At 35.2% G+C, this 11,420-nt stretch overlaps 1 pseudogene; it reads left to right on the forward strand.

Moving 5' to 3' along the window:
- Positions 1-6,256, forward strand: part of LOC107666239 (doublecortin domain-containing protein 2C-like) — a 14,659-nt pseudogene extending 8,403 nt beyond the window's left edge.
- Positions 6,257-11,420: the final 5,164 nt, after the last annotated feature.

Below are 11,420 nucleotides of genomic sequence, written 5' to 3' on the forward strand. Positions count from 1 at the left end.
GCATTTTCAATAAGCCACCTGGGAAACACTGGACTATGGTATAAATAAATTCAATTGTATAACAGTTTCACTGCTATTCATGTTATAATGTTAGAATTAAATAACAATACAAATAATACATCTGCACTTATCTGTACATAGTAAATGCAGTTATTTTTAAGCGGTTGTTGACATCCTATCTAAAACTTTATTTAGCCAAAAAATAAAAAAACAACAATAACGTAATCACTCTAATATGTCTTGCAATATCCGTGCGTGCAAAGGTTCTGCGCGATCCTCTTGTTCAATATTCTCTGGGTCTGAATCCGGCTTAAATTGATATGGCAATATTGACGCGATATTGACGCCATCCTTAACTAAACTTGCTGCTTTGGCAAGGGGCGGGGCAGTACTGAAAAACCGTCTAAGCTGTTCGCCCATCACAACGCACTGGGACAGCTAACCAATCACATCACATTTCGTTTTTCGGAAGGCGGGCGTTCATCAAACCCGGAACTAGTCAAACCCGGAACTGGTTTGTGCCAGACTGGGGAGAAAGGTATTGTAATAATGTAAATGATGTAAAAAATAATGCGTTTTTCTAACCACCAAGCATGAGAGCATGTTCTAGTAAACCCCCAAAACAAATTCAAGACATTGTAAAAGAGCATAATAGGCCCCCTTTAATACAAAAAATGTTAACAGGGTATTTGATGCCCGAGTTTCCGATTTCGACGGGCCGTAAACTTTAGACATGGTGGAGGAGAGAACTATATTACTATAGTGACTGTTAAGTTTTATTCATTTTTTTTCCACAGCAGTTACATTGATTTCTCTTGCCATCACAGTCATATAAATTTACATTTGATGCAAAATGTATGTATTTTGCACAGTGCAAACAGCATTTATTTGACCGAAGATAGATAGTGCAGTGAATGTATACACTAGTGTGGTTAATGTTTATATGGTTGTCAGTTAACAGGATACTAAATTTTATTCAATATCCATTTGATATTGACTTTCCATTTTGGCTTTAATAAGATTTCCCCAAGAAATAGGTAAGAATGAGCCTGGTGTCCTCCATAATTCCTATTCTTTCTGACAACAAAGCACTTGAGTGGAAAGTACAACATTTTTCAATAGCACATGAAGGCAGTGTTATTCTGGTCAAGAATCGCCCACTTAGATGGGAAGAGATGGGAATCCATCCGACTGACATATAAAGTGACTAACCAGAATTTTTATATTTTTAATGCTGCTTAAGGGTTTTTATCTGTAATAGATACCTAGATAACATGAGAATTGATAGGTGTAGATTAGTTCTTCCTGATTAGTTCTTCCTCATTGTATTAACCCAGCACCTTCTAAATGTGCATTTGTTTACAGGCGGACTAGTGAACCTCAGCGGACTAGTGAAATTGAATGGCCATCCAATCAGATTGGAACTACCAATTTTCGAGCGGTGTTGCCAGTTTTGTGCAGCATGAATCAAACGGTCTGTGAGTGGACTGTGAGTGGTCCACCGGGAGGCTGTCTGAAGCTGGGACTAAATTAAAAGTGATCTTAATTAAAAAACTCACTTACTCTCATTAATCTAGTAATACATGAACAACCACTTGAGTTTATGAATTTCCAGCATTTTTTCACAGAGTTTTCAGACTGTGAATTCAGCATGTTCATCCTGAATGTGTAATTTATGAACTTGAATTCTGAATGAATTTGAACTAACTGAAGTGAATATTCCATCAGAACTTTTGGCAGTTCTGTTGTTTTATTTCTCCTTTGCCCACCAACGTCTGTTCAAATTCAAAGACATGTCAGGCAGAAAAAAGCAAGTGAGTAGAACAAATTTTCAGCTATTCCCCAAACCCCATGTTAGTGGGCTTGCAAACACCATTGCCCGTAGTGTGTACCAGTGGAAGACAGAGATCAGTGAAGTACCCCCAAGCTGCCTCTCTATGAAGCCAGCTAACAGTGGCAAGAGCTGGAGAAAAAATTATTAAAGCCTTCTCTTTCCCTCACTGTGCCAGAAATGGCTCACCTTGCTCCCAGTGGTAGATCCGGTATGCACTGACTGCTGGAAGAAAATTACCTTTTGCGGGAGTATTAATTCAGACATGCATCCTGCTGTCAAAAGCATCACTCTAAACTCCTCTTCCCACTGTTCTGTCTCTCTCTGTGTCTCCAGTGCCCCAGTCTTCTTTTTTCATCCTCAATAACTGTATGCTGAAGAATAAGTTATTCCCTCCAAGTCTCTTTTTTAAAGCTTGTTTGGATCCTAATTGTTTGATCTGGCTTGATAAATAAGACTGTTGCAGTTAGAGATTCATGGCTACCCTGTTTCATCAATAAATGATTAGTTTGCTGTGCTCTCTGGTGATTGATAGGTTGTGCATGGGATGTATTGGAACCAGATGAATTCAATACAGTGCCAGTCACTGGGGAGCTACAAAACATATCAGCTCGTGAAAAATTGAGGTCAATGGAAAATGTGAAAAAAAAGAGTAAAAGAGGAAGAACGAGATGTGGTTGAAACACAGTTGTTTCTTGTTATCAAAGGATTGTAGACACACTTTAAGCATCAGATCGAATCAAAGCTATGTATGGTCTTTATTTGAAGATTGCTTTTTCTACTCTTGTAGTTTGCAAAACCAGGAGTGGACAGCACCGGCTCTGTTTTTTACGCCAAACAGCCTGGGTAGGGCTCGAAAATCCCAGATCTCTTTACTACGGCGGGTGAGTGTGTGCCACAAATTGCTTTGAATTGACAGGCTGTTCTCTAAAGCCCGCCTACATTAGGGAAATATACTCTCATTCTTGGATAGAATGCCATCCTGTGAGAGGAATATTAAAGCTCAGCATGTATTCAAATGCTGCGGAGGGCTTTAAATCATAGATAAATTAAATCAGGCCATTTTGTTTAAAATGTATGCAAGTGCCTTGTTAGCTATGCCAGGGAAAACAAAATGTTTCCATTTTTTCTGATAGGTAATCAAAATGTTCATAAGTTATTCATGAGAAATCTCTCTCTCTCATTCTCTCAGATTTTTCTCTGTTGGTTCTCTATATTGGTTTCTGTTCTTTCACTTTCATTCACCAAGTTTCTCTCACTCTGTTGCATATAGACTATCGTTTTGCATTACCTTTATTGCATAATATGCTATACATGGTCATTATGTACCAATGTTATTGAGGGGGCATGCAAGTTCATATCCTGAATATAATATAGTATCATATCATATCATATCATATCATATCATATCATATATCATATATCATATCATATAATAATTTGGTGTTAGCAAGATGTCTTTTTAAAGAAATGAATACTTTTATTTAGTAAGGATGCATTAAATTGATAAAAATGTCAGTAAAGACATTTATAATTTTGCAAAACATTTATATTTCAAATAAATGTGGTTCTTTTGAACCTTCTGTTCATTATTTGATTAAATAAATGCAGTTTTGGTGAGCATAAGAGAGAAATTTGTTTTTAACAATATTCTAATATAATATATTAATATACAATAATATTTAAATAATTCATTTTATATTATATATTTTAAATAATTCATTTCATAATTGTATTACAACATTTGTGCACATTATTATTATTTTTTTTTTAATGTTGTTTATATATGTATATATTTTGTTATATTCAAAATCTATCTGGCTCACAAATCTGAGGGGGCACACGTGAATGAGATTGACACTTTTTGTGCACTGGATTAACCGAACTAGACTTTGACTGAGCAAGTGCATTGTGTCTTTTACTTGCCATGAGGTCATTCAGTGAGTAATTGCAGGCGCTCTGGAACTGCCATCACTTTGCTCATAAGAGCCGAGCCAGCAGTCCTTGTGATGGAGTTTAGTTTCCCTCACTCATGCAGATCTCGCATTAGCCTCGGACGGTATGTCTGCAGCCATGCTTATAAAAGCCCCTCGATGAATGCTCATACCTACTCTGGACACTTGATCATGTCCCATGGGGCAGAAGATTCACATAATGCCATTCCTGATGAAGGCTCATACCTACTCTGGACACTTGATCATGTCCCATGGGGCAGAAGATTCACATAATGCCATTCCTAATGGCAGAAACTGAAAAAATAAAATAAAACAAGAAACCTCCTTTTAACTACATCAATCGCTGCAGAGGGGTAATCAAACATGCCACGACTGCGAGAGCCATTCCCATCACCTACTGGAGGAGGAGTGCATCTGCTGTCAGCCTATCATTAGCCAAGATTGTCTTACCTTTGAATGTCAAAGGCACAGATGAATGCAGTTTGCATCTCAGGATCAAGAAAGCCCATTAAATGCTTTGTGAAGTGCTGAGCTCGGACTGACTTGATTTGATGTGAGGTGAAGTGTTCTGGGTAATGCTGAAGAGTGTTTATCACTTTAACCCTCATGTCTTGTCTGCCGAAACAAGATGTTTCATCTCCAGACTCCAGACAGGGTTTTTTTTCTTTGTCTGTGTTAATAGCCTATGTTTTGAGAAAAGATATTGAGCATTTTGTAACAAACATTAATTGATTTGTAGTTAGTCACAACAGAGCCTGTCTACTTACAATGTAATTTCACTGCGAACAATGAAGCTTAGTTGTGGAAACAGGGTTTCAAGGTTCTTACTAATGGACTAACCTGATCCTACTTCATGCTGCTGTCACTAAATGCTCTGATTTGAAATATTTTCTATCATTTGGGCCTGTGAAACTCTAGAAAAACATGCACCTCCTATCTGTTTATCTTATAAGTTACTGTAAAATCTTGAATGGTTGATTACATATTTAGGATGATAGTTGATGCATAAATATTCTAAATATGAAACATTGGATGCTTTTAAAAATGAAGAGAATTGTGTGTACTAATGGATGCATCCAACATATGATGCATGTAATTAGGATTTTATCGGTCTCTCCAGAAAAAAGTGTCTTCAGAGCCACCAACAAAAGGAAGGAGGCAGTAGTGTCATCTGAAGTACTAGAAGATGAAAATATGAAGGTGGATCTTCCCATTGAACAGGTGAAAACGACAAGCAATATACATGGTCACATTTCAGTCATGCAGATTATTGAATACCAAAACTAAAAGCCGAATGGTTTCTTCTCCCACAGATGGAAGTAAAAGAAGTTGAAGAGGAACAAGACCCCAGACCAGAAAGTGGTAGTGATAGCTCTGTCAAAAACTTTACAAACCATCCAAACGCAGCTTTTTCCCGAAGGTTGTCCCCTTTTAGAACCAATAAGGTAAAAGAGACTTAAATTTACAGCCTAATAATGCTTTCCCACCATAGAATCTGAATATTCGATCAACCCATTGTTACTTTTGTCTATTTTACTGTACTTTTACCACTGACCAGTCTCTTAGATTGTAATGCAGTAAATATAAACACAATAACAGGTTAACAGACCTCCAACCCAACAGCCATGGAGAGAACAGGGACCAGTCATTAGATCAACAAGAACCAAAAGTATGAAGCTCATGACTCATGGAAAAATGCAACTGAACATCCATAACATAAAATATCTCTGATTTGTGCTCTTTTAAGATGCTAAAACTTTTGTCTGCCAAGACAGGTGTGTAAATTGGCTTTTTTGTTGATTTGAATCTGTTGGCTCAATTTTAAACATACAAAATAACCATTAGTATTGGTTGTCCAGACTTATTTTTTAACAGTCTGCAAACACCTGCAAAACTAAGTGAAACACCGCCATTGTTTCCTTCCCAGCTAACTAAAATATGTTCTCAGAACGTTTTGCTAACGTTACCATAGTTAGTTATGAAAACATTATTTCTAAATGTTCTCTAAACATTCAAAACATTCAGTTTTTAAAATATTTTTTTCTTGGTTTTTCTTGGCAATTGTCAGAAAACCAATTAAAGTTCTATTTCATCATTTTGCAATCATTATGGGAACGTTACTTTCGAATGTTCTCTGAACATTCTGAATCAAGTAGTAAGTAGTAATGTTTTAAAAATGTTACATAACCAACAACAACATTTCAGAAAAAAAAAGAACAAGGTATCCATCAAAGGTGCATCAATAAGGTTTTTGTGCATAAGGTTTTTGATAACATTTTGAGAATGTTATTAAAGACCAAATAATTTTGAACTAATGTTCTATTAATGTTACTCAAAGAATGTTTGTTCATTAATCTGAGAGAATCTTGCCAGAACATCAGCCAAAGTTCAGAGAATGTTCCCTGTTAGCTGGGTTGTGGCTTTAGTAGGAATGCAGCACAAGTATGTCATATTCCCCTCTCCATTCTGATCACACAGTAGATGATGTCATGAGGAGAGAGGCAGCAATTTGCTTTTTTTTTTCTAACCCCATAAAATTAGTCCATTTAGATACAGCAGTTATTGTGGCCAATAGTCCTTGACTCGTTATATTGTGAATCTCATAACATTGATGAACAGACACAACAATGCTTTGGAATATTACAATGCCATGCAATTTCACAGTGCTTTGAAACAGGAAGATATCGAGTCTTATTTAAACAATCAATAACATGCATTGCAAGCATTCCATTTAATGAAAACTATAATTTCAGACAAAGGCAATTACACCACTGGGTATTGTTTTGGTGCAGTGACTTTCTGCTGTAGTCGGCATTTTCATAATAAAGATATTCTTATCGGAATAATTATTGACTGGGGAGTGCGGTTATTACCTTGTTAAGGACCTCATCAATAGTATAATTCATTTCTTATCACATTTAGTCCTGTATGGAGATGGGTGGCTATAGATCTCGGGAATGGACCATGTGTAATAGTGAGTAGTGATTCTCACCAGTCTAGCCTCAACTAATTGGCAGAATCATCATCACCGCTCAAAACATGATTTGATTTACAAGAGCAGATGAGGGGTCCTTTTTATGACCATTCACAGTGTCGGCACTAAAGACATGTAAGTGCTAATCTTGCAGGACTTGCTCAGAAGCATTGCGTAATGTTAACCATTAACCATGTTCCCCAGCACTCAACAATGTCCAATAAATATTCGCACACTGAAGGCTTGTATTCCCATTGCACACATAGCTGCGACACACTGTTCTTTCCCTGTCCAGCCGTGCTTATTATCCGGCATCGTAACGCTTGATTATGACCCTCGAACAGATCTATTTCTGACAGTAACGTGTATATTATGGCATATATATTTTGTGATAATGAGTTATTATGAAGCTGCTGTGCATTTCATATCGACGTGACGGTTTTAATCTGCTGTCAAGGAGTTGATATATTTTACAACTGCAGCCGTATTGTTTTCGCATGAGAACAAAGTATAACAAATATGTTGTTGCACTAGAACCTGAGCTAAGTAAGCAAGCAATCATAATGTAAAAATGCTGCTTTGGTGAGAAAGTGCTCATATCCATAGACCCTCTGATGTTTAAAAGCATGTAATTTAAGAAGGCTTCTTAAAAGCATGATCGATTTGAAAGCTTCTTAAAGCATTTAATTCACTATATTTGAGTCATGCCTCAAAATAAATATTACCTCATCGTTGACACACCACTGAATTATATCGCCTGCTACTGTTACTAGAGTTGTGCGTTTTATTGATGAACAGATTCAATTATATGATAGTGTTTTAGTCAGAACAGCCTTCTTAACAGAAATGATACCATTTTTGATATGCATTAACACCCACTGAACCCCAGCCTATAGATAAAAGACAAGCTAAACTGTCACAAAGATTGTTTACAGTAATAGCAAAGCATGTGCAATGATTATGTACAATTGACTCACAGATAAATCACAAATAAATCTGCTGAAGTATGTTTGGTGACCGGTTAAAATGGGAAAAAATCAGTCCCTGTTATTAAATTAATAATTATATTAACTATATAATTTTAATGATATATTTACTTTTCTATGGATGTGAACAGTTATTTTAGTTTTATACTACTGTTGTATTTATTAATATCTTGAATTAGCCTTTTCTTTTATATTTTTAGTTTTCATTTTAAATGTAAGTTTTAGTAATTTTGTTTAGTAATTTGTCATTTTTATTAGTTTCATTTTTCAATATTTAGATTTCTTTTATTTTTAATCTATTTGATTTCAGTTTTAGTATTAGTAATTTAATTTTCAACTTACTTAACTTCTACTTATGTATTTCTTTTAGTTGCCAAGGCAATATTTCTAATGTACATGTTTTAAGTTTAGTTTTTTCATTCTAATATTTATATTTTATTTGATTTCAGCTTTATTTCAATTAGCGAAATAAAGTTTTATTTATCAGTAACAACACTAGGTGTGAAACGCTTTGGTTTTGCACTATATAATTGTGCTTTCATTTAGAATCTCTTAATTTTCATAATCAAATGTGTTTGTTTAGGAACAAACAATAAAATACTTTGACTTGACCTAGTCACAATAATTTGTAGAATAATAAAATTAAAATAATGATTATAACTTCTGTTAACTCTTATCATAATAACTATGCCTAAGGACTCATTTAGCATAAGACAACTAGTACAAGGCTTACAGTAAATCCATCCTGAGAAAGAATTAGGCTATACATCTGAATGCAGAAATCGTTGGTTTTGATTTTAACAATATTGACTGATTTAGCAATCAGTCACCTAAGCAGTTTTTCTTAATTAATATTGTTAGATATGCCGATGTGTCCTGGCACGTTTGATCAATCGTCTTCCTCCTCCACAGAGTTTTGTGATAAAAATCAAATAGATATTGATCATATTATCGATCTCCTTTTGCAGTGTCAATACAATATCTGTTCATTTATCTTCTGCTTTGCTCTCTGGCTACAGTTCCCCAGCTTAGACTCACTGTTTCAAAGTGCGCTTCACACAAGGTCAACCATAATCAACCCCAGACGATAGCATGGGCTGTGAGCAGCTCTCCCAGGCTTTCAGGGCCTCTGCAGTAGACCATTCAATTACTGTTTATTAGACAGTGGATAGTCATTAATCAGATGGAGATGCACAGGTTTTGTCCAATGGGCTTGTTGGACCACTTAAGAAAATACTGCTTTTCTATCTTGAGACCCTCTTACAGAAATACTGAAATGTTGCCACACTTTTTCACAAGTTTCTCCGGGTTCTTTCACTATTTATTCACCCTAATGTCTTTTGAAACCTGTATGTTTCTTTATTGCGTAAAACATAAAAGAAGACTGTCACTCGTCACAAAGATGTTTTGAAGAATGTTCAAGCTGCTCCTTTCCATGCAATGAACGTGAATGGTGATCATAGCTGTCAAGCAACATTTTCCGTTAATAGTGACCTCAATTTCAGTCTGTTATCACACAAAGCTTCTTTTATAATACTTTTTATAATAATATGTATTGTTTTGCCATTGTTGTAGCTTGTCCACTGATCCACATGCATTTTGATTACATGGAAAAGGCATTGGGAACATTCATCAAAACTTTCACAGGAAAAAAGAAAGCCATACAGTTTTGGAACAACATGAGGTTATGTACATAATGACAGAATTTTGATTTATAGGTGAACTATCCCTTTAACATGTCAACTAAGTACACAAAGTGACTTTCAGTAGTTGTGAAAAGGATCTTAAAGGAATAGATCAACCAAAAAAGACAATTTGGTGAAAGTTTACTTCACTGGAGAAAACAATATTATGGATAGATGACTCATATTTTAGCTGGAAGCAATGAAGTTAAAAACATCTTAATGATAGGTTTATTACATTAACTGATGGACTGGAGCCTTTTGGATTACTTGTGGATTTACTGTGATGCTTTTATCAACTGTTTGGACTCTCATTCTGATGGCACCCATTCACTGTAGAGGATCCGTTGGTGAGCAAGTGATGTTAGATTTCTCCAAATCTGTTCCGAAGAACAAATAAACTCATCTTCATCTTGAATGGCTTAAGGGGGAGTAGATTTCAGCAGATTTTAAATTTTTTGGGTGAACTATTCCTTTAACTCATTTAATTTTAGTTACAAGCATATAATATATACTTAGATCTACACTTAATCTCTAAAGATCTTGTCCTAATGCATTCATAAAATGCAATCCAAATAGAAGAAACACAAACTTGTTTTTGTTGAGCATCCTAATTGAGCTCATTATCATTTATATAGTACTCATGTGTTAGTGCATGAGTAAAAGCCATATTTCTTTCTTTTTACTTCAAAAGAGGCATTAGCTTGACTTTAATATATCATTTTAAGGTGTAACTTGACAGCTTCACTTAATGAGGATCGTACTGGTTTGAAATGTAATTAGATCAAAGGATGAGATTCTGATTTATGTTTTCAGGACACCAAGGGGGAGGAGATGTCCTCAAAGAAGTGTGGAATACGATCGGAAATGTCTACGTTTTTAAAGGGTAAGTTCCTAAATGCCTGGTAAAACCAAAATTCCTGGGATGCAAGTGTACATTATATAAAGAGACCACTAATACACTGCACAGTACTAACATTCTTCATATATCACTGTTTTTGATTACAAAATAATAGGTTAGACACTATCCAGCTACTGATACCATATCAGATCATCACAGTGAATATTAATTGAATATTTACATTCAGAATGTACCCAACATCGATGTCATTGTGACGTTTACCAAACTAGTCATAAAAAAAAATATATAACAATACTTGAAATAAAATAAACCTTAACTGAAATAAAATAATAAATATAAAAAAATAATAAAAATACAGTTACTACAATTAAAATGAGAAAATGTAAAAATAAAAACTAATTTAAACTACCGGTATTAATAAAACTATAATAATACCTCATTGAAACTAAAATAACACTTGTTTGCTCTTTGTTTACATCTGTTTGCATATTGAATTGTGATTGATCATCTTCCTTGAATATATTTAATAATTTACAACTACCTTTGCATTGGACAGTAACACTGTAAATATGTGTACTTCTATATACAGTATACAGTGAGCAGTACCTCAATTAAGTAGGGTGTTCAAAAACTCAGTATTAAACGATACTATGATGACATGCTGCATCTGCTGGGACGACATCCCAGTATAGACACTTTGCTATCCCATAAGTCCATTGGAGCTGAGGAGCCATCAAACTCGACCAGTTCCATACCAGAATTGTATAGGTTGAAGCCATAAGCTTAACAAATGCAGGCATGGCCTCCTGGGTGAATATAACCACACCATTATCCTGCATATGATGGACACCAAACACTATCTCAGCATGCTTTCTTTACTCTCTATGTAAATTTAGCCTTTAAAGCTTCCATTTGTTTCCCATTCTCTTAGCTTTATCTCTCATGCAACAACTGGGAGAGATAAAGTCATTTAGATGTTGTCATGGCAAGTTCTGCACTAGATATGAGGGCGTAAAAATCTGAATGACACTATAGAGGCGAGATATTTTGTTTGTGCTCTGCATTTAACAGCTGTGATTTCTGGTATTTCACATACTGTAGTCTTTTTTTTTAAAGGAATAGTTCACCCA

The sequence above is a fragment of the Sinocyclocheilus anshuiensis genome, unplaced genomic scaffold (genome assembly GCF_001515605.1).
Source record: "Sinocyclocheilus anshuiensis isolate Anshui unplaced genomic scaffold, SAMN03320099.WGS_v1.1 scaffold936, whole genome shotgun sequence".
Classification (NCBI taxonomy): Eukaryota; Metazoa; Chordata; class Actinopteri; order Cypriniformes; family Cyprinidae; genus Sinocyclocheilus; species Sinocyclocheilus anshuiensis.